This window comes from Peromyscus leucopus, chromosome 7 (genome assembly GCF_004664715.2).
Source record: "Peromyscus leucopus breed LL Stock chromosome 7, UCI_PerLeu_2.1, whole genome shotgun sequence".
NCBI lineage: Eukaryota > Metazoa > Chordata > Mammalia > Rodentia > Cricetidae > Peromyscus > Peromyscus leucopus.
Window position 1 is genome coordinate 35,084,113 of NC_051069.1, and position 21,160 is coordinate 35,105,272.

At 40.3% G+C, this 21,160-nt stretch overlaps 1 pseudogene; it reads right to left on the reverse strand.

The window, feature by feature from the left end:
• Positions 1-19,154: 19,154 nt before the first annotated feature.
• On the reverse strand, positions 19,155-20,102 carry LOC114684938 (annotated as a pseudogene).
• Positions 20,103-21,160: the final 1,058 nt, after the last annotated feature.

A 21,160-nucleotide genomic window follows, 5' to 3' on the forward strand; every position in this document is an offset into this window, starting at 1 on the left:
TTAGAGCCACAGAAAGAGTGTGGCGGTGGTGGTGCACACCTTTAATCCCATAGATCTCTGTGTGTTCAGGGATACAGCCAGCATTGGAGACATACGCCTTTAAGACCTGGAGGGCTGTACTTACAGGCAGTGATGAGGCAGTCATGTGTTTGGGTTTACAACCAATGAGAAGGAAGAACAGAAAGACTATTTAAAAACATACACACAGGAAGTAGGCCTCTTTCAGAGAACTAGGAGCACCACAGGAAGGGTAAGGTTTTAGCTCTGAGATCTGACCTCTTGGCTTTCTCTTTTACATTGGTTCTGTGTTTCTTATTTAATAAGATGGTTGGTTACATCTACAGATATGTGACTTGGATTTAACTACATGTGTAAATGTAAGCAAGCTTTAACTGTACATATGTATGTGTATAACTTGGATCCAACTGGTGCATATGTGTGCAAGTAATTATTGTTTAGAAAAACGTGCTTTAAACAGCAACCACGTGGCTTCCTCCATCTTGGCTGGTGACCTCATGGACAGTCATGTGACTAGCAGCCATCTTTTACCAAGGTTATAAAGATCTACTCGGGTTAACACCTAAGCGCTTATGTCTTTACCAAGTGTTCAGCAGCAAGTTTCTAGAGAATTTAAACAGATGGCAACATATGTTTAATAAATAAGATGCTTAATAAATATTAAAGCTACACATCAATGCTTTTATACACAGGAATATACCTTGCTCTGGCAGCTAAACTTTATAATTTAAGATTTACCCATGTAATAAAATGATAATTATTTTAAAGACATAAAAGGATCATGGGGAACAGTTGAGGTTTGCAAATGTATGGCACGACTAGAGTACCAAAAAGAGTCTAGTTGCAGTGGTGGACCTTAGCAGCTTTGAAAAATGCTAGTGCCAGGTGATGATCACTGGAAGCACCAGCCATATTAAATGGAGCAGGCAGGCTATGTATGTGCTGCCAAAGGTAGGGTCAAAGAAATCATCCAAGCCTCTAAAATGAAAGAACCAAAAGGATTATAAATGAACCCCAGATATTGAACTTTGGGATTGTTTGCATTTTGGAGCTTGTTTTTACTTTATACAGATTATGATGATGCCATGTTTTCTCCCCCTTAAAGCAAAAAAAAAGGTACTTTATTGTTGATATTACAGAAGACATTTGAGAGATCTTAATCTTTTTAAGAACAGTTTTTAAAATATTTAAGTGTATAAGGTTACGGGACATTTTCAGCTTATAAAATGTTCTATATTGTTAATGTTTGGACTTAAAATAAAAGGCTAAAAATTAGGGTCATAGCCATAAGCTCCAAATGCTAACCAGGAACTGGGATGTTCATTTCTTGTGATGAAGCAAGACAATGACCTAAGCAGTCTGACAGGGGGCTTGAAATAGCTTCTGACTCCATGAGTCTTCACCATTTGGGAGTTGAAAAAAGTCTTTTTCAGTGGTGGCCTAGGACCATCTGTATGTCAGATGTTTGCATTGAGATTCAACAATGGCAAAACTGCAGTTATAAAGTAACATTGAGATAGTTGAAAACCAATGACTTAAAAAATGTTTCTCCTTACCCAAGGTACGTTCAGGCTTAAGAATGTTGTCTAGCCTCCTTGTATTTGCTAAGTTTGTTAAGCCTAAGTTATTTGGATAATCTGGTACATATATATGTTTTATATTGATATTTTGTTTTGGTTTCTTTATTGAACCCGTATTTGATGCTAGAAGAGCTTCAACTTAAAAGCATTGTTTTTAGGCTACTTATTGTAGACTATTAGAGAACATAAATAGTTAGTCATAAATAATCAAGTTTTTTTTTAATTGTAGTCAGGTTAAGTAGGTACTGATGTAATATTACAGGGATAAGTTTACTCATTTACTCAGTCCCTTGCACATGTTTTCAAGGTTGATCTTGAAACAAGTAATTAGAAACAAGGTTTATCTGTTCAGATATACCTGGACAGCCCTCATACTTCAGAGATCTGCAGAATATGGCATTTAAATGTTGATCTAAAATCTTTTTATATCAGACAGGCTTCCAGAGCCTAGCAGTGACCCAGAGTCTCCAAAGAAGATTATGTACAAGGCACCACAATGTCTCTGTTTGCATTATGACAACACTGACCACAGGGCAAGATGCCCCAATGCAACGCCTGCCACCAGGACCCAGTCCAAACTGTGGGCAAACAGCAGGACGCTGGAATTTATTGCACCCTTTTGTCTGGACAAATAAAGGTCAGTCTTCTGTGTCCCTATTTCATAGGAAAAATACTCTGCCTTATGGGCCTGATGGCAGAAGAATATTGATGCTGTTCTGACTGGTGCCTCCAACGCTATGGAGACCTGGGTAGGGATTGGTCCCTGTAATTTATAGGATTGTAAGATGTTTGGTCTGCACTCAGATATAGTTTATCCTTCTCAGATCTCTGATAGTACTGATGGCTAGGCTAGGTCTAACATTGTCAGCATGGCAGCATCAGACAACCAGATCCTTCTTCAAGGCTATAGCCAGGTTGTTAGCTCACTTTGAAGAAAATGTTCTAAGATATAAAAGTTTAAGTAAGTCATAAAAGTTCAGATATGAGTCTAAGATGAGATATGTTTCAGATTACTCTCCTGTTCTATATAATGATTCAGAGCTTAACATTTAGGAGTCCTGATGAGCTGGTAGAGCAATGACTACTTACTGTTAAGTCACAAGCTCAACATTTTAGATTTATTTTAGATGACATCTAAATATATCTATTTATAAACGTAAAAGTGCTTCTCATCAGGCCAAAAATCTCTGTCCAATTTATACCTGGCTCTCTGAACAGAAGAAAATGCACAAGCTTTTAACCCAAATATGTAGTCCTTGTTGGGACTCAAAGGTATGAGTCTACTTCTGCTGTTTTACAGATACCCATTACCTGCTTTGTCTATGACATGGATTTCAGTACAGATTGACAATACTAATGTATCTAAAACTTTTATGTCATTTTGTAAGATAGTTCATGTAGGCCTCAGAGGATTAAAACAGTCATAAAACTTGGATCCACTTCACAGAGGCCAAAAGGATCCCAGATGTGTGATAAGTGCAGCTTATGCCTAAAGATGGTATTTTTCCTCTCTCATGGTCTTGCGACTCCTGCTTTTCCCAATTACTAAGAGTATGGGCCTAAGGGTTCCAAATAAATTCATAAATTTTAACTTCTGTTCCTAATTTAAGTTTGTCTCAACAGATTTCCACATGGCTGGCAGACACCTCCAAGTTTCAGTTGCTGACTCCACTGCTCCAGATGACTGTGAGCTCCAGACTTGCTAAGAGCTGATGTGGACCAGCCCAGCCAATGTGATTGTTCCCTGTCTCTACAGGGTCAGAGACTTCTGACAATTGCTCCATTGCCCAGCCTTTGACTAGCCTTTTAGCCTTTTGGGGGCCCTGAAAAAGGCACCCCAATGCCAGCTCGAAGCAGTTCCAGAAGAGAATACATCGTCCCTTGCTCCCTGTTCAGAAAAGGCCGAAATACTGGATCAAAAGGAAACTCCCTGACATAGAGACAAGATGGCTAACTATACATGACCATTATTAGAGAGGGATACTTACAAGGTAACTGCCCAAAAACCCATGATTGGATTCCATTAGGCAACCGAGAAGGGGGAAATGTGAGACCAAAATGAGCCATCTTAGAAATAGGAGCAAAATGCTTTCACCCTAAAACTAAGGCCTAAGATTTCTCCTTTTAGGTACAGGCCATGAGCTACTGAAACCGGTCAGTCCACATTCCAGAAACCAGGAAGTATAAAAAGTACAGAGTCATAAGGTAATCATCAGGTAATGACTGCCAGACTATGGAATGTCCTCTCTCTGGTTACCTATGTTAGTTATTTAGCTGCGTTGTGTTCTTACCCTGCAAGGAAATGTCACGAAACACAACAGAATCCGCTTATAAGAGTTTATTAGAGATAAAGGGACAGAGAGTGCAGGCCTGTGGGAGAGACACGTGCGTGGAGAAGAGGGAGAGGAGAGAAGAGAGAACCGGGAATATGGTACTCCGCTTTAAAAACCGGCTGGGGGCGTGGCCAGGTCACGTCACTACTCCATGTGTGTGCGTAGGTCACATGGTCACATTGCACGCTTACGTAGCCATGTAACGTCACGGATTCTGGTCACGCGAGATGCCTTGGCCGGAACTTGCTAGGCGGAGATGTCCGGGTCCGCCGGGTATCCTGGCTACGAGAGATGCTTTGACCTGGAAATGGCTAGGCAGAAGTGTCCGCCTGGTAAATGGGACCGTGGGGGGCGTGTTGTAAACCCTTCATTCCCGACTCTTATTTTTTAAAAAAAAAGAAAAAATTGTGGTTGACTGGGTACGGGGGGCGACGCTTCTCTCAAAGACTGCTTCCAGCTGAATAGTGGGCGTTGGTTGGCTCTTGGGGGGTGAGGGGTATCTTGTGAAGTCCAGGAATGATGGTGGAGGTCCTGGAATGACGTTCTGCCATCTCCTGGTTCTGCGGCTGTCCATCTGTGCTGCCGCTGGGAACCTCCTGTGCCGTGGCTGGGGACCTCCCGTTTAACAAGATACTGTTGACATAGAGAGAGCTTAGAGAGAAAGAATCATTATTATTTCATTTTGGAGTTGGCATTTGTCTGAGGTAGATTTGGCCTGTCCAGATAGAGGCATGTGACATTTACCTGAGGTAGATCTGGTCTTAGTACTCTGCTTAATTTCTATCTGAGACAAGCCTCACTAGAGGTAGTTCATTTAAGGCACCTGTTTTCCTTAGGCTAGCCTTGCTGGAGGTAGTTCATTTAAGGCACCTGTTTCCCTTATTAGGTTAGCACTTAGGAAACACAGGTGATCAGTTGCTGAGTATTGAACAATGATAAATTATTGTATTACATTATTCCTTACCGCCTGGATATTTTTGATGGTCCTTTTTGCCTCCGGCTCTGTGTGGCCCTGGTTGGGAAAGGGAGGGGTGATACCTTATTCCTCTGGAATTGGTGACAAGGCAGTGGATCCTGATGTCCTCTGGAGCTTGAGAGTGAGAGGCCCTGTTTGTTTCACTGTATATGAAGAGAGATTTTTCTGGGATGGAGGTGAGATAAAAGGTTTTAGGTGAGACAGGTGGACCCAGTGAGGAAAGCCCTCGAGTTTAGCAGCTGTGGTGGTTACAAGAATTACCTCGAAGGGTCCCTGCCACTTAGGGGAAAGGGGTAAAGGGTGCTGTCCTGGAGGAAAGAGAAGAACCTGATCCCCAATGTGTATTGGAGATGGGCAAGGATTGTCACACGGCTGAGGCAGTGAACAGTCCGCATAGCTCCATAGAATAGACCTTAGGTGACATAAAAGAGGGGTTAACAGGCTATCTGGAACAGTTGGAGGCTTGGAAAAAAGACCTGGTGTTAGAACTGGTCTGAGGAGATATTTAACTTTTCCTGATGGTGGGCATATGGGTAAGATCGAGCTGTAGCCCTGGGGAGGTGGGAAGCCTCCAGCATGGCCATTATATGGCCTGAGTTAGACATGGATCCTCCTTTTGCTGTGAGAAGTCCACGCTCCCTCCAAATAGCAGCGTGGGACAGGAGGATATGAAAAGCATATTTGGAGTCTGTAGAGTTAGTGGCTAGGAGAAGAAGTAAGAGAGCTGCTGGCGTGTCTGGGAGGAGGCAAATGTGTGGAGTGAAAAGAAATGGACGCTCCTACCTTAGCTAGGAGATCCTTCCCCATTAAAGGTACAGGGCAACTTAGCACCACTAAGAATGTATGTGTGAGAGGGATGTCTCTGAAAATACAATTAAATGGCGGTGTCTGCTGAGGTAGATAAGGCTGTCCCCTGTACCCGACAATAAAGGAGAGGTGGCATCCCAAAACTCCCAGGACTGAGTCAATGGCTCTGGTGTCCAGAAGGAAAGAAACGGATCGCTTCCCTGCTGCGTTCTGGGTTCCCTGTCATGTCTGTAGCCAAGCCTAGGTCTGTTGGAGGTCTTAGCTTGATGTACCCATGCATCTTGGTGCCTGGGGGCAGTCAGCTGACTCTGCCTTTCTAGGCGGCACTTTTAACAAGGCTGTTGATGGCCTGGCAGGGCATTCGGTAGCCGTGGCCTTTTCCTCATTTAAAACAGGGACCCAACAGCTTTTGGAAGTCAGCGAGTGCCAGCACTTGGCAATTTTGTTTTCGGGCTTTTATCTCTTCCCTGGCACACCTTAAATGCCACAGGTGACTCTTTTGCCTGTGGGGTCAGGAGCCTTGATCTCCAGATGCTTAAGTTTTAGTCAGGTAGGTCTGGGGAACAAGAGACAGATTTTCGTATTTATCCTGAACTATTTACTGGTTTTAGGGCAGCCTTACGGAGGCCTGTCAGGAGACAGGTAATAAACTTATCTCTGGCTAGACAGCCACTCTGGGTGTTGTAGTCCCAGTGTGGCTCTCGGTCAGGAGCCGCTTCGGCTCCTGGGGGGTGTGAAAGGTTAGTTTGATGAATTTCGTCTGCGTGAATCCTAGCCTGCTCCCATACCCGCCTGCGCTCCTCCAGGAGTAAATTATTAGAAAGTATCATGTAATATATATATATATATATATATATATATATATATATATATATCATGAAAGGTGAGACTATAAAATTGAGTTATATATTGAAATTGTTTAATAAAGGAAGCAGAATTAGACGTATAAGAACCCACCTTACTTTCTATCTGAGAGAGTTCTGCTAGAGAGAATGGAACATGAACTTTAACCAGTCCATCCACACCCGCCACCTCTCGCAAAGGAAGAACAGTGGAAGGTTCTGGATGGCTGGAATCAGCCGATTTAGCAGCTCGAGAGCGGGTGGTAGGGGGAGTGAAGTTTGGAGCCAGGGCAGGGCCTTTGGAAGCAGCCGCTGCAGAGGAAGAAACAGCTTTAGAAGAGGAAGAGTCTGGAGCGGAAGGAACGGTTGTTCTAGGAGTTGGAGCCGGAGGTCGGATAGGTAGAGGTTCATTAGCAGGGTCTAAAGTTAGAGAGTCCAGAGTCAGAGAATCCTCCGGTTTAGGCATAGCTAACATCATATGAGCAGGAGAGAAGGAAACGAGAAGAGACAGTTTAGCATTGAGAAAGAAGAAAGCAACTCTTTCCATTTGCCTGAACGCCGACAGTGATTGGATAGCTCCCGTGAAATATCAGGATCTAAGGAGCCGCTCGATGGCTCTTTGTTATTTTTTTTAAAGCATACTTTGGCCACTTTTTTGAACATAAACAAGTTAGCTTAGAAATCTTTACGTAAGGCATTAAACTGAGAGGTTTTAAAGCTTCAACAAGACAGACAGCCTAACGGAGAGGAAGGACTAACAGGGTTGGAAGCCTTGTTTCCCATGTCTGCAGCAGAGGCAGAAAAATTAAAAAATAAACGTGATCCGGAGCCAACGCCCCAGGCGTCCCCAAGGCCAAGGGCGGATACCGGGCGCAGGCTGCTCCTTGACTCGTCAGCCACAGAAGCAGGGGCCCCCCTCCACGGTGAGGAAAGGATTCCCCGGGAATCCAGACAGCGTTTACCCCTTTGTCAAGGAGATGGACATGCCGGCCTCACGTGGCTCCCAGGACGCACCAACGGTGGTGGCCCTAACTTGAGAAATATCTCAGGCTGCAGACGTGGGAGACGGCTAGAAAAGTTAGGCCTGCGATAGGGGCCGACCGTAGCCAATGAAGACCGTGGTCGGGGGTTCCCCCGGTCTCAAGAACACATGTGAGGCGCCGGACAATCAACGGTCGTTCTCACAGATTCAAGAAACCATTTACGCTGGCCGAAAAATGGGGGGACTCACCAATCGAAGAAAGCGGTGTTGGATGCAATTTGGATGCGATTCAGGCGAATGGAGAGCGGTCTGTCGTGTACGGAGCAGATTCCCCGGTTCGCGGGCTTCCAGGTGCAGGGCACCCGGAAGTGCCCGCTCGGTTTCGGCACCAAAATGTTAGTTATTTAGCTGCGTTGTGTTCTTACCCTGTAAGGAAATGTCATGAAACACAACAGAATCCGCTTATAAGAGTTTATTAGAGATAAAGGGACAGAGAGTGCAGGCCTGTGGGAGAGACACGTGCATGGAGAAGAGGGAGAGGAGAGAAGAGAGAACCGGGAATATGGTACTCCGCTTTAAAAACCGGCTGGGGGCGTGGCCAGGTCACGTCACTACTCCATGTGTGTGCGTAGGTCACATGGTCACATTGCACGCTTACGTAGCCATGTAATGTCACGGATTCTGGTCACGCGAGATGCCTTGGCCGGAACTTGCTAGGCGGAGATGTCCGGGTCCGCCGGGTATCCTGGCTACGAGAGATGCTTTGACCCGGAAATGGCTAGGCGGAAGTGTCCGCCTGGTAAATGGGACCGTGGGGGGCGTGTTGTAAACCCTTCAACCTAGGTAACTGCTTGACCAAAGAATGTTCCATCTGGTTTCCAGGGTAACTGACCATAGAAATGCCCAAACCTGAGGGCAGCCAATGAGAAATGGTGGCGGACAACCACCCCCTTAGAAGTAAGATTAAGCCACGATTTCTAGAAAGTCCCTAGAAGCAAGCCAACCAGAATTGTACCCAAATTAGCACCCCTAAATGATGTAACCTTGTGGTTTTTGCCTTTAAAACCTGAGCTTGCAGAGAGGGAGGCACTTCCTCAAGCCTCCACTGCCTTGGATCTGTTAGACGAAGTCCCTGCCTAGGATTGTACTGCTTTTGGATATCCAGAATTAAACCTTGCTTTTGCATTCCGGCATGCTCATCTTCAATGGTCTCTCTGGGGGTCGTAATCTGGGCACAACACTATGAATGTTAGTCAGTAGGGGTGAAGATTCTAGCTGGGTACCAGCTGGATTTCTCCATGTTCAATGACATAAGTGGTGTCAGCAATAAGACCTTATCATATTCTTGGGGAAAAAACAATATTTTTTTTGTCAATGGCCTGTGAGGTCTGAGAGACCCGTCTATAGGACCCTATTGGTCAGCAAGTTAACACAATGTAACCCATTCCTGGGACTGGAAGTTTTAGTTGGTGGCATAAAATGGCTAGATGAGGTACTGTCTTCCACATTATATGGTGACTTCATTTAAATTCCATTCATATGTATTAGGACTGTTCTATAGTAGAAAGTTTTCTTGTGCCTTTCCAAAAAGCCTTTACTGTTAGTTGTCCCTCCACATATTCTCTGAGAACTTCATATATGTATTCAATGTGTTTTGGTTATATCAACTCCCATTCCTTCTTCAGCTCCTCTTACAGCATGTCTGCCACATCCTCCTCTCAAATTTATGTCCTCTTGTAATAACCTACTGAGTCAAAATAGTGCTGTTGTGTCATCATGGTTGTAGAGCTATCCACTGAAGCATGGGCTTTCCTGAAGAAAACTGACTCTCCCTAGCCTTGTAGCCCTATTAGGTAATGTAGGAATATGAACTATGGAGATAAGAGGGGCTCATGAACCCATACTCCTAACTAATGAACTACTGAGAGTTGATACTTCCAAGTGGGAAGAGAGTCATTTTTCATTAATGATATAATCCCTATTAAATCAACCATGCACAAGAGGTTGACCCCCACACCCCTGAGTATATGCCCTGCACCAATAAGACTAGGTGGGTTGTTTAAAAACAAAACAATCAAAAAAGGAGCACCAAATTAGGAGAGGATAGGAAGGTAAGGAGTGGATTTGAATATGAAAGGATTTAGGGGAAGAGTCATGAATATCATCAAAATTTGCAGTTTGCCCAGCTGTTTTTCAGTCTTGTTTAGGCTCACTATGTTCACTTCCCTACCTTTTGGAATGGTAATGTATATCCTGTGTCATTATATGTTGGAAGATTGTGATCTACTTTTTTATTTGATTTTATAGGTATTAGGGTTAAGAGATTGTAATAATCCCAGAAGAGACTTTGAACTTTATACTTTTAAGTAAGTTTAAGAAGGCTATAGACTATGAGGACTTTTGAAGTTGGACTGAATGCATTTTTGCTTGATGATATGCCTTCAAGCTTTTGTGGGCAAAGGAATGGAATGTGGTGGTTCAAAGAAAACAGTACTCAAAGGGAGTGCCACTATTAGGAAGTAGAACTTTGTTAAAGTGGATATGGCCTCCTTGGAGGAAGTGTGTCACTGTGAGCCAGGCTTTGAGTTCTCCTTTGATCAAAGTACTACCAGTGAGATAGATAACTTGCTGTTGCCTGCAAAAAGGTATAGCACTTTTGGCTACTTCTCCAGCACCATGTCTGCCTGTACACCACCATGTCCCACCATGATGATAATGGACCAAACCTCTGAAAGTGTAAGACACCTCAATTAAATGTTTTTCCTTTACAAGAGTTGCCATGATCATGGTGTCTCTTCATGGCAATAGAAACCCTAACTAAAACACTGAGTTTACATCCTAATTCATGATAGCTGATATGAAAATCTCACTGAGAATTATGCACTCCCTTGAATACAGGTGATAGGCCCCTCTGTAGTTTTTGTACAGAGGGAATATAATTAAGGGAATTAGTGATGACTAATTGGAATTCTATATACTGCATTATTTCTAGGACAAGTATATGCACTGTACATTATTTATTTACTATACAGTTTCACATTTTTATTCTCTATTTAAATAACCAAATGCTCTTATTAAAGAACTATGAAGAAAAGCTGTACTTTAGTTTTTTAACAGAAACAGTGAGAAAAAAATGATTATTTCAGTAAAATGTATTTAGATGTAGTTATTCTAACTAATAATTATTTTACAGCATTCAACAGATTAAAATCAAATCTGTGCACTGGGATACAGGCCATTGGTAGAGTTCCCTGCTGTATTTCATTGTCATATCCACAGGAGGCTGTTTCCCTGCCAATGAGCACTGCCTCTGGCTCTTACAATTCTTCTGCCCTATCTTCCAAGAAGATGCCTGTACCTTGGAGTGAGGGAGTGTTATGTAGATGTCCAATTTACAATTGAGTGATAGCTTTCCCTCACTCACCCCTCCTTCATCCTACCCTCCCAGCCTTGTAACCATCAGGCAAAATCCTATTGGAATGCCCTAACTAGTTACCAGTTTCTACCAATTCAAATGCTAAAAATGTCAGGAGACAGCATCTGAGGACTATAACAAAGATGTTTCCACTTTGCTCCAATCTCCTACCTGATGACCCTGCTAGTATTTGAAAGGTGCATTGATTTGTAACTTTTTTTTTTTTTTTTTTGGTTTTTCAAGGCAAGGTTTCTCTGTAGCCTTTCCTAGAACACGCTTTGTAGACCAGGCTGGCCTTGAACTCACAGAGATCCGCCTGCCTCTGCCTCCCAATTGCTGGGATTAAAGGCGTGTGTTCTATTACTATAAAAGCCTCCAGTATATATGGCAAGCTGAATCCTTGTCTCTGAGTTGAAGTCAATTCAGAATAAATGATCTCTTTGAGGTGACACAGGTTTTTACATTGAGATCAGTCATCACTTAACTTCCAAGACTTGTCCTATTATCTAGATTGTTTAAAAGTAAGAGCTCAGAATGTCCCCAAGTGGACAGATGTGAACATTTTCAGAACTTCCTGATGATTTAATGAATTGAATTTTTACATGCTTTTGAAATCTAACTAAAGCCTATAGCTTCTCTTGTGTTCAGCTAACTTGAAAATCACTAATCTTGGACCATGCTGGTGAACAATGTAAGATGTATTCCTTCACTTTGATTTCCTATAAATATCATGCTGATTTGTGGGTTATGATGGTGTTGGTTGCCTGAGTGCCTTAACATAGACTTTTGCTGAAAGCATGGACTCTTCAGTTGAGCTTGCAGATTGTTCTAGGGTGACAAAGCAGGTCATAAGCTTGACATCTCCACCTTCACACTGCATCTGTATCCTTTACTCTCTTACTTTGGGTCAGATTGCTTCTGTTAAACTTTGCACACAGACATGCTAGACATTCAGAGAAAGGCAGGAGATTGAGATATGCCAAAAATTCCTCATCTCTCTAATCTCCCTCAAGGCTAAATATACATTGTGTGACTAACATATCTCCCAGATTTACAGAGGCATCAGAACCCACAGATTGACAACAACCAGGTTTTACAACTTTGGGGCATTGACTACAAGGCTCTAGTCACCAGAACTTTCCTAATATCAATGCTTGTGTAACCCTTGCCAAAGTCAAAAGGAACTAAATTAGTACTGAGTTAAGATGATCATTTCTGGACATGAGCCACCATCTTGCTTGGCAGACTCTATCAGTATTTTTTCACTTCTATAACTCACTTGGCTCCTTTTTCAATAGCCTCTATAGATGGACTTCGATCCAGTAAACAATAGTGATTTCTCAGAAAGAGAGATTAGTCATCTTCTTCTTCTTTCTCCTCCTCCTCTCCCTCCTCCTCCTTTTTCTTTTCTTTCTTCTTCTCCTTCCTCATTCTCCTACTCTTCCTCTTTTCTCTTATTCTCTTCTTCATCTGTAAGAACTCAGTGTTGAGATGCCATTTTGGAAACAGTCTTTTCTTTCTCTGGGAGCTTAGATATGTGTTCTCAACCTAATGACTATCTTCCTTGTTCTCACAGTCACAGTTCCTCAATACAATTCACTTTAGAAGATATTGCCAATTATGTGCAATTATTATTCATCAACCTAAAATTATATTTCTTTACATAAAATGCCATCTTTCCAAAGTTTAAAGGCTTGTATTTCATGTTTACTCTTGCTCTTTTTTTAGTGGCTTTGTTGTTGTTTTTGTTTCATTTAGTTGTTTGGTGTATTGGTTGTTCAGATTATAGGTTGGTTGGTTGGTTGGTTGGTTGGTTGGTTGGTTGGTTGGTTGGTTGGTTTGATTTGAAAGACACATGCTGACTTGGAACTCACTTTGTGGTTTAGGAAAGCCTTGAACTGTTCAGCTTTCTGCCTCAGAATCCTCTTTGTAGGATTACAATAACTAATAACGTATGTGCATCACAACTGGCAGAGCTTTTTGTTTGTTTGTTCCATTGTTCTGATTGTCTCACTATAGGCTCCTAAGACTATAAAGTAGCTGGGCCTGGTGATACATATCTATAATCCTAACAACTCTGGATGCTGAGTTCAAGACATGTGTGGACTCCAGGAAGGGTTCAAGGTCATCATGAGTAACCCAGTGAGACCTTGTTCCAAATTCAAAAGTAAAAAGAGGAATGGATATTTATAGCACTATGATAAAAACACTCCCGTGTCTGTCCATGTTTAATACCTGGCACACAAAGTTTAAAATTGTATTTCTACCACTGTGTCAGTTGCTTAAGTGTGTGAAAAAAATTTTCAGGAATGTGCAATAGACAGAATGGCTTAAACAAGAGGAGATCATTGTCTTGCAGCTCTGGGGGCTGAAAGTCCTCCTTCAAATGTGGGTTATGTGTTTTCTGAGGCTTCTCTGTTTGGTTGACAGTTAGATGACCATGCTTTTGCTGTGCTGTCACCAGGTCCTTCCTATGTGTACATCCATTCTTATGTTTATGTGTCCACATTTCTTTTCTCCTAAGGACACTAGTCAAATTGGTTTGGGACCAACCTTAACATTATTGCAAATTAAATTAAATGAGTTTTTAACTAATTACATCATTAAGAAATTAGTACTGTTACAGTCCACTCTCCTGGGAAATAAGATACCAACAAAAGTTTACGTAGGTGCAAACCTGCCTAATAACCACTATTCTACAAAGAAAGTGAAGACAGTATGAAACTGCACTGACACAGCAATCTCAGATTAGTAAGACCTGATGTTGTGATTCATATCACTAAGAGAGAAAAGGAGGCAGTCAACCCACACTGACATGAAATCACATACTACTTGGGATTCCTACTTTTTTCTTATTAGAAGGATCCTGATATGTGTACATCTACACTCCTATTTACAGTTGACTCAACAATTTATCCTGGCTTCAGAATTAAGTCATTTATACCACATTTTTTGAATGAGTCTCATATATAATGACCTAGCTTCTATGACTTGTGGTTATCTTGATGTGTTAGGTACTAATGCTTTGTATTAAATGAATAAAAAGCAAGCATATAAAATGATGCTATTTCTCTAATAAAATCCCTTCAAACTGGCTGTATATTCATGAGTATTGGTGCTTGTCTGGCATGGGAAGTTACTACATCCATTCCTAGTAGTGCAAAGAAACAATGTTTCCTTAACTATGTTTAAGTATGTTCTTGGTTCTTTTCTCCATATGCTGATTCACATGTGTTATATGTGACAAATTGTATTTGCTTTCATATTACACATTGAATTGATCTTACAAATGTAACAATAAATACATTTTTCAGAGATGTATATAAATCTTAAATAACCCCAAGTTAACACCAACTATGTATTAACACATAATCTCCCCCAACTCAGCTGCAGTGACAGTGATACCGATATCTATCATCAGGTCGTTACCCTGTTACTAGCAATGGCAGCTATGCTGGAACTGCCAGTGGGACACCATCAGGGCCTAGAACTTGTTAGGCCAAGAGTAGTGGCACATGCCTGTTATCTCAGCCCTCAAGAAACAAAGACAAGAGGATGATAAATTCAAGACTATACTGAGATGCACCACACAATCCTGTCTCAAGGCAAAAGAACAAAAATAAGCAGTGAGAAGCTATCGAGAATCAGGTACATACTTACCTCAAGGAAGTTAAGTGAAAAAAATACATGTTTATGTTTCTGGAATATGGTATTTAAAATAAAGTATTACAATATTTTAAATGTATATCATTATTTGTCATTTATTTTATGTGTAACTTCCACAGAAGTTTCAATATTAGATGTGCAAAATCAAAGACATAAAAGACTCAGACTCAATTCATGCAGAATTCAGACTGAAAATCTGTAGATGTAACCAACCATCTTATTAAATAAGAAACACAGAACGAATGCAAAGAAGAAAGCCAAGAGATCAGAGCTAAGAGCCTTACCCACCTGCTGTAGCTAGCTTCTTCAGCCAAGAGACCTCTCCAAAAGAGAGCTACTTCATGTCAGTTTGTCTCTATATAGACTTTCTGTTCTGACTTCTCATTGGTTTGTAAAACCAACCACATGACTGCCTCATCACTGTCTGTTGTACAGCCCTCCAGGTCTTCTATGATATTGAGATTAAAGGTGTGTGTCTCCAATGCTGGCTGCATCCTTGTACACACAGAGATCTACCTAGCTGTGCCTACCAAGTGCTGGGATTAAAGGCATGCACCACCAACGCCCAGCTTTTGCTATGACTCTAATAGCTCTGACCCCTGGGCAACTTTATTTATTAACATACAATGAAAATCACATTTCAGTACAAATAAAATACCACCATATTTCCCCTTTTCTATTTTAATAAAAAGAAAAAAAGGAAAAGTTATAACTAACATAAGAAAAACTATATACAAAAGTACAATAACTATATACAATATATAAAAGTAATAAATACCTAAACAATGTCTAGTCCTTTTGTATTTGACAAATTCAGAGAAAATAATTCCATTATCTATCCTATTTTGGTAAGTCCAAAATGTACCTAATTCACTTTCTATTCTAACTAGTCTTCAATCATAACTAACTAATCTTCAACTATAACTAACTAATCTTCAACTATAACTAACTAACCTTCAACTCCCTCAGAGACCCAAGAAGGAAATAATATTAGCTAACAAAAATAAAAACAGGAAGTGCATGCAAGCAACTTTCAAAAAATTTGTGAGTTGACAGAAACAGCCAGCTGCCTGGACAGTCACCTGAGGTTTCTCCACAGTGTTAGGGTATCATCTTTAGTGTATAGGCTTATCTGACAGACTCATTTGTGAAGTAGAATATACACAAGGTCAAGAGTTCGACCTCACATTGGGTGAAAGCAGTCCATGTACCAGAAACAATTGATCTTACAAATGTAACAATAAATACATTTTTCATGGATATATATAAATCTTAAATAACCCTAAGTTAACACCAACTATGTTTTAACACAAATTCTCCCCCAACTCAACTGCAGTGATAGTGATACCACTAGTGTCATGTCATGATTCAGGATTTTAAATTCTGGAAATTGTTGATGGTTTTTGAATTCAGCTATCCATTCTTCTTGGCTGTGTATATGTGACTTCATCTCAGCATCCTGTTCTTCTCCATATCCCTCTATTAAATGCCAGTCTACTATCGAGAGGCGTGAGCTTTCAGCTGCTGTTCCACTGCACATCAGAAGTCATCAGCCCACTGCCTGTTCAGCTGCCTTCAAAGAAAATTCAGGTTAATTGTCAAATTCTAGGAAAGGTAACTATATTCTTCGTTATCCAGTCTGTGTATAATGCCAAAGTTTAGGGTTTATCTCAAGTCCTTATTCAAGTAGTCTTTGAGACTGGATCATCTCACATAGCCTTCTCAAAATTGCTCTGAGCACCTTGTAGCCCAAAGCTGATCTGTAGATGAGGTTTGTCAGCCTAATTATATTATTTTTGTCCACATGGAATTGTTGTTGTTGTGGGGCCCTATCTTCTTCCTGAAGACTTCAGTTGATGTGAGGTCTGGCAGTGAATTCCTGCAGAAAACTAATAAGAGGCTCCAACACAAAGACATATATATGCAGCTAATTGAAGCCTTTTTTTCTAGGATTAGTTAGTACTCTATATGACCATATCTTAACAAAGTTTAAAATGTATATATATCTATATATGTTAATCTTGTCAATTTTGATATAAAGTTCATATTTTAAGAAAAGTTTAAAGAATCAGAATAGAATCAACGAGTTGAGATTAGTAATAGAATAGTCCCTTAATTAATTTGGCTTTTCTCCTGTCCCATAGCAGAAGATGGCTTTTTTCTTCTGGCATGATACAGGGAGTTTGCATTTTCCTTTTAACAACATGCTTGAGTTTAAAGAAGGAGAGAGCCATTCTCCAACTCCAAAGTCAGCTTTAAATTTTAAATGGACTGGGACTATTAGAAGACCAATAGTGTTCAATTTCTTTAGAGGAGAGCAGAAACGAACATTTAGGAAGACATAAAAAAATTAGCTCCGTTTTAGAATCTTTTTTCCCAGGTTTTACATGGAAACTCTTGCCAACACATTGGACGCCATTTGTAACTAGAGTTTTCCTGCCTTGCCCACAGTCAGGACAAATCTGTCACCTGCCAGTCCCACAGCCGCGCAGACCCAACCAAGTAAACACAGATACTTATATTGCTTACAAACTGTATGGCCATGGCAGACTTCTTGCTGACTGTTCTTATAGCTTAAATTAATTCATTTCCATAAATCTATACCTTGCCATGTGGCTCATGGCTTACTGGCATGTTCACATGCTGCTTGTCATGGCGACAACTGGCAGTGACTCCTTCCACCTTCCTGCTCTTTCTTTTTTCCTCTCTGTTAGTCCCACCTATACTTCCTACCTAGCCACTAGCCAATCAGTGTTTTATTTATTGACCAATCAGAGCAATTTGACATACAGACCATCCCACAGGAAAAATCAAATCATTTCTGTTGGTCCTTCCATTTGACATAGCTAACTAAACTCATCCAGACACAGTATCAAGGGGCTCCCAACTAACTCATGCTACTATTTCAGATGACATCTAGCAACCTTGACTTATTTTCCAGGTGTGTACAATTAGCAAAGAATCATCACCTCTCATGCAGAGCATGCAAATTTTTATTGTTTAAATTTATTCTTTCATGAATTTCAGAACAAATTTTTCCTCAACATACATTAGTTATAAATGAACATTGACCACACTTCAGAATAGAGAAGGAAGAAAAAGCTGTCAGATGTTGGGTTGATATCACTCAGACTTTTATTGTGCTTATATACATCCATTCTTTTCCCTTGAAAATCCCCAATTCAACCTCATGTTAATTATTTCTCACACTTTTATACACATTCTTCTGCTTAGCCTTCTGCCATAGCATTCATCTGCTTCCCAAAACCACGCCTCCTCATCATCAAGGTAGTTGCTGCCTCTAAAACTCTGCTCAGCTCTTCCCTTTCCTTAGCTGTTCTGTGGGCAACTATGCCTACAGTCAAGTCACCTGCCACCTTCTATAAAGAGTTCTATGAGAAGCCCACAGTTATTCTCAGAAAATCACATTTTCCCAAGACAGTGAGCATTAATTTCCCATTATATATTCACAAATATAAAATTTTATCATCACCTTACTAATCTGTAGACTTCTGAGACCATTATATCTTCAGCATTCTTCAGAACTACATTTGTAATGTTTAACAAAATCCTAGATATCTTGATGTCTAAAATTACATAGATACTCAGTTTATATTTACTCTTCAATAAAATTAACCACTGTATATTATGAAAGTAAAATTATTAAAGGGAAAGAAATGACTACTAATAAATTAAGATTATATAATTTATTTGAGGACAAGACAAGATTCCTTTAGCAATGAGAAGTAAAATGGCTTAGTCAAATCCTTTCCAATGTAGACACAGCTTGTCTTTATATGGACATTCTGGCCCTCAAGTCCATTTATCCTAAATGACCACAGTTTCTGTTTCATTTTCAGTCTGCAAGCACTGGAATCAAAATAGACTCATAAATCATCTTTACCAAAGAGGCTAAAGAGAAAAGACAAGAGTGAAAAAGGCTTTTCCCCTCCATATTTGAACATTTGGAGATTAAAAAGAGCCATTCAAAAAGAAATCGACACAGAGGGTTATTAACTGAATGAATGAGACAGTGTCTAAGACTAAAGAAATCACTATGTCAGTAGCACATACTGAGTATAATATCATTCAATGCTTTGTATACTTAATTCCTGGTGATTTCTAAGGCTGGAGTATATCATACTGGTAGATTGATGCACAAATATGTTGTTCAGGTTTCAAAACTAAAAAAAGATACATATGATTTTTGAAAATTATGGAATAAACTAAGCTCCCTACCCTTCACTGTCTTTAGTTTTGAATTTTCTTTGATAATTAAATTAATTTTGCAAATGTTAAGTAGTTTTAATTCCACACTATCCTCACCACTGGTTTTTGCTTTTCTATTTTTTGTTATGTTTTATTTTTAGGATTTGGATGTTATTTTAATTGTTACTGTCATTCAAGTTTTTGAAGACAGTGGGTCAAATCCAGGACTTCACACAAATAAACAAATGCTCTACAAATTAGCAACTCTTCCAGTCCTATGCTTCACATGTCCTAAGATTTACTTACAGAACAAATACAGATTCTGCTTAGATAAATATCCTTTTCTTCAAAGTTTTTCTCAGTGCAATGTGGACATCCTTATTCCTAAAACTGTAGATGAAAGGATTCAGAATTGAGCCCATAATGGTATAAAAAATGGTAGCTACTTTATCATCATCATCCACAGATGAACTAGTCGGCTTAAGATACATGAATGATGAGGCTCCAAAGAAAAGAGAAACCGCTATTACATGGGAGCCACAGGTACTGAAGGCTTTTGACCTACCCTCTGCAGAACGGATGCCAAGGATGTTGAAGAGTATCAAGGTGTAAGAAATAAAGATAGTCATGGTGGGCACTATTACATTGATACTAACAACAATGAAAACCACCAGATCATTGGTGGCAGTATTTGTGCAAGAGAGCTTCCGGAGTGGAACTACATCACACACATAGTGATTGATGATGTTGCCATCACAGAAGGTCAGACTTAGTATGATACCAGTATGGGTCATGGCTCCTGCAAACCCCATCACATACACACCCACAAGCATCAAATGGCAGGTCTGATGGGACATGGTCACCTGGTAAAGCAAGGGTTTACAGATGGCAGCATATCTGTCATAGGCCATGGCTGTCAAAATGTAGCATTCATCAATAACGAAGAAGCAGAAGAAAAAGAGTTGTGACATGCACTCAGCATGGGAGATGATGTTCTGCTTCACAAAACTCACCAGGATTTGAGGGTTTATGACAGAGGAGCAGCAGGAATCCATGAAGGCAAGGTTGAAGAGAAAGTAGTACATGGGAGTGTGTAGGTGAGGGTTCAAAACAATCAGAACCATCAAGCCCAGGTTCCCCACCATGGAGACCACATAGATTCCCAAAAAGAGGAAGAAGAGAGGCAGCTGGAGCTCTGGCTGCTGTGTCAAGCCCAGCAGGATGAACTCCTTCACTGAAGAATCATTTTCTGAGGCCATTCTTCTCTAGGTCATATCTGTGAGAACATTAAAAATCATAACATTAAAATAAAATCCCTGCCCTACCCCAACTACCCCATTAAAATAGGACTAAGAACAAAATTGATAAGTTCACACTTTTCTGTGATTTTGCTTTCTATATTTTATGGAAGTTCATGTACAGAAATAAACATAAACAAATGAAAGGTTATATCCTTAGGAATAATATTTAGGGAACCAGTGACCATTTTTGGTTCTGAAACATCTCTGTTCTTGTGCTATCATGAAAACCACATCCCACTTAACGTTCAATGATAATCTCAAAAAGGAAGACACAAGGCACATCAAAAACTCAGCATGGTTTAGAGAAAGAAAAACAAGCATGTATCCTATTCAATACTTACCCTTGTGCATAAGGAACTCATAAGTGAACTCACAGTCACTTCTCTACTCTCACAGATGAGCATGTGACCCAGTAAAGGTTCATAGCCCCAAATATATATATTTTAATTTATATATATTCTTTTCTGTTGTTACTACACTTGCCTTTCCAGTGATAAGGGAAATTAATTTTGGACAGCAAAGTCAGAGCCATCATTTCTGGAGATTAAGAAAAGCCATGATTGTAGATCATTATTTCCAGTGGTGACTTTTCCAAGGTTGTTCTCTCTATTCAAGAGGTTGTTAAATAACATCCACTGATGTCTAAAGAGCCAACTGATTAAAACTCAAGGGAGGTTTATGAAACTGTAATCTTAGGAACCTCATTAAAAATTGAAAAGTTTATGTTTCCTAGGTATTTTCCCCAAGAGATCACGCTTTATTGCGTTGTACTTAGGGACTAGTTCAATAGTAATGACATTGGCTTATTGGAGGTATACAATTCCATTTGGTATTTATTGTTTGAAAATTTTATCCATATATACAATGTGTTTTCATCAAGTTCACCCTGCATCCTTCTGAAATCGCTCCCCCAATACCCTACCATTAATCTCATACAACTTCACCTTTTTTCCCATATTTTTTGAACCTATTGAGTTTGCTCAACACTGCCAGTGTGTATATAAATGTAGGGATTTCTGTGTGAGTATAAG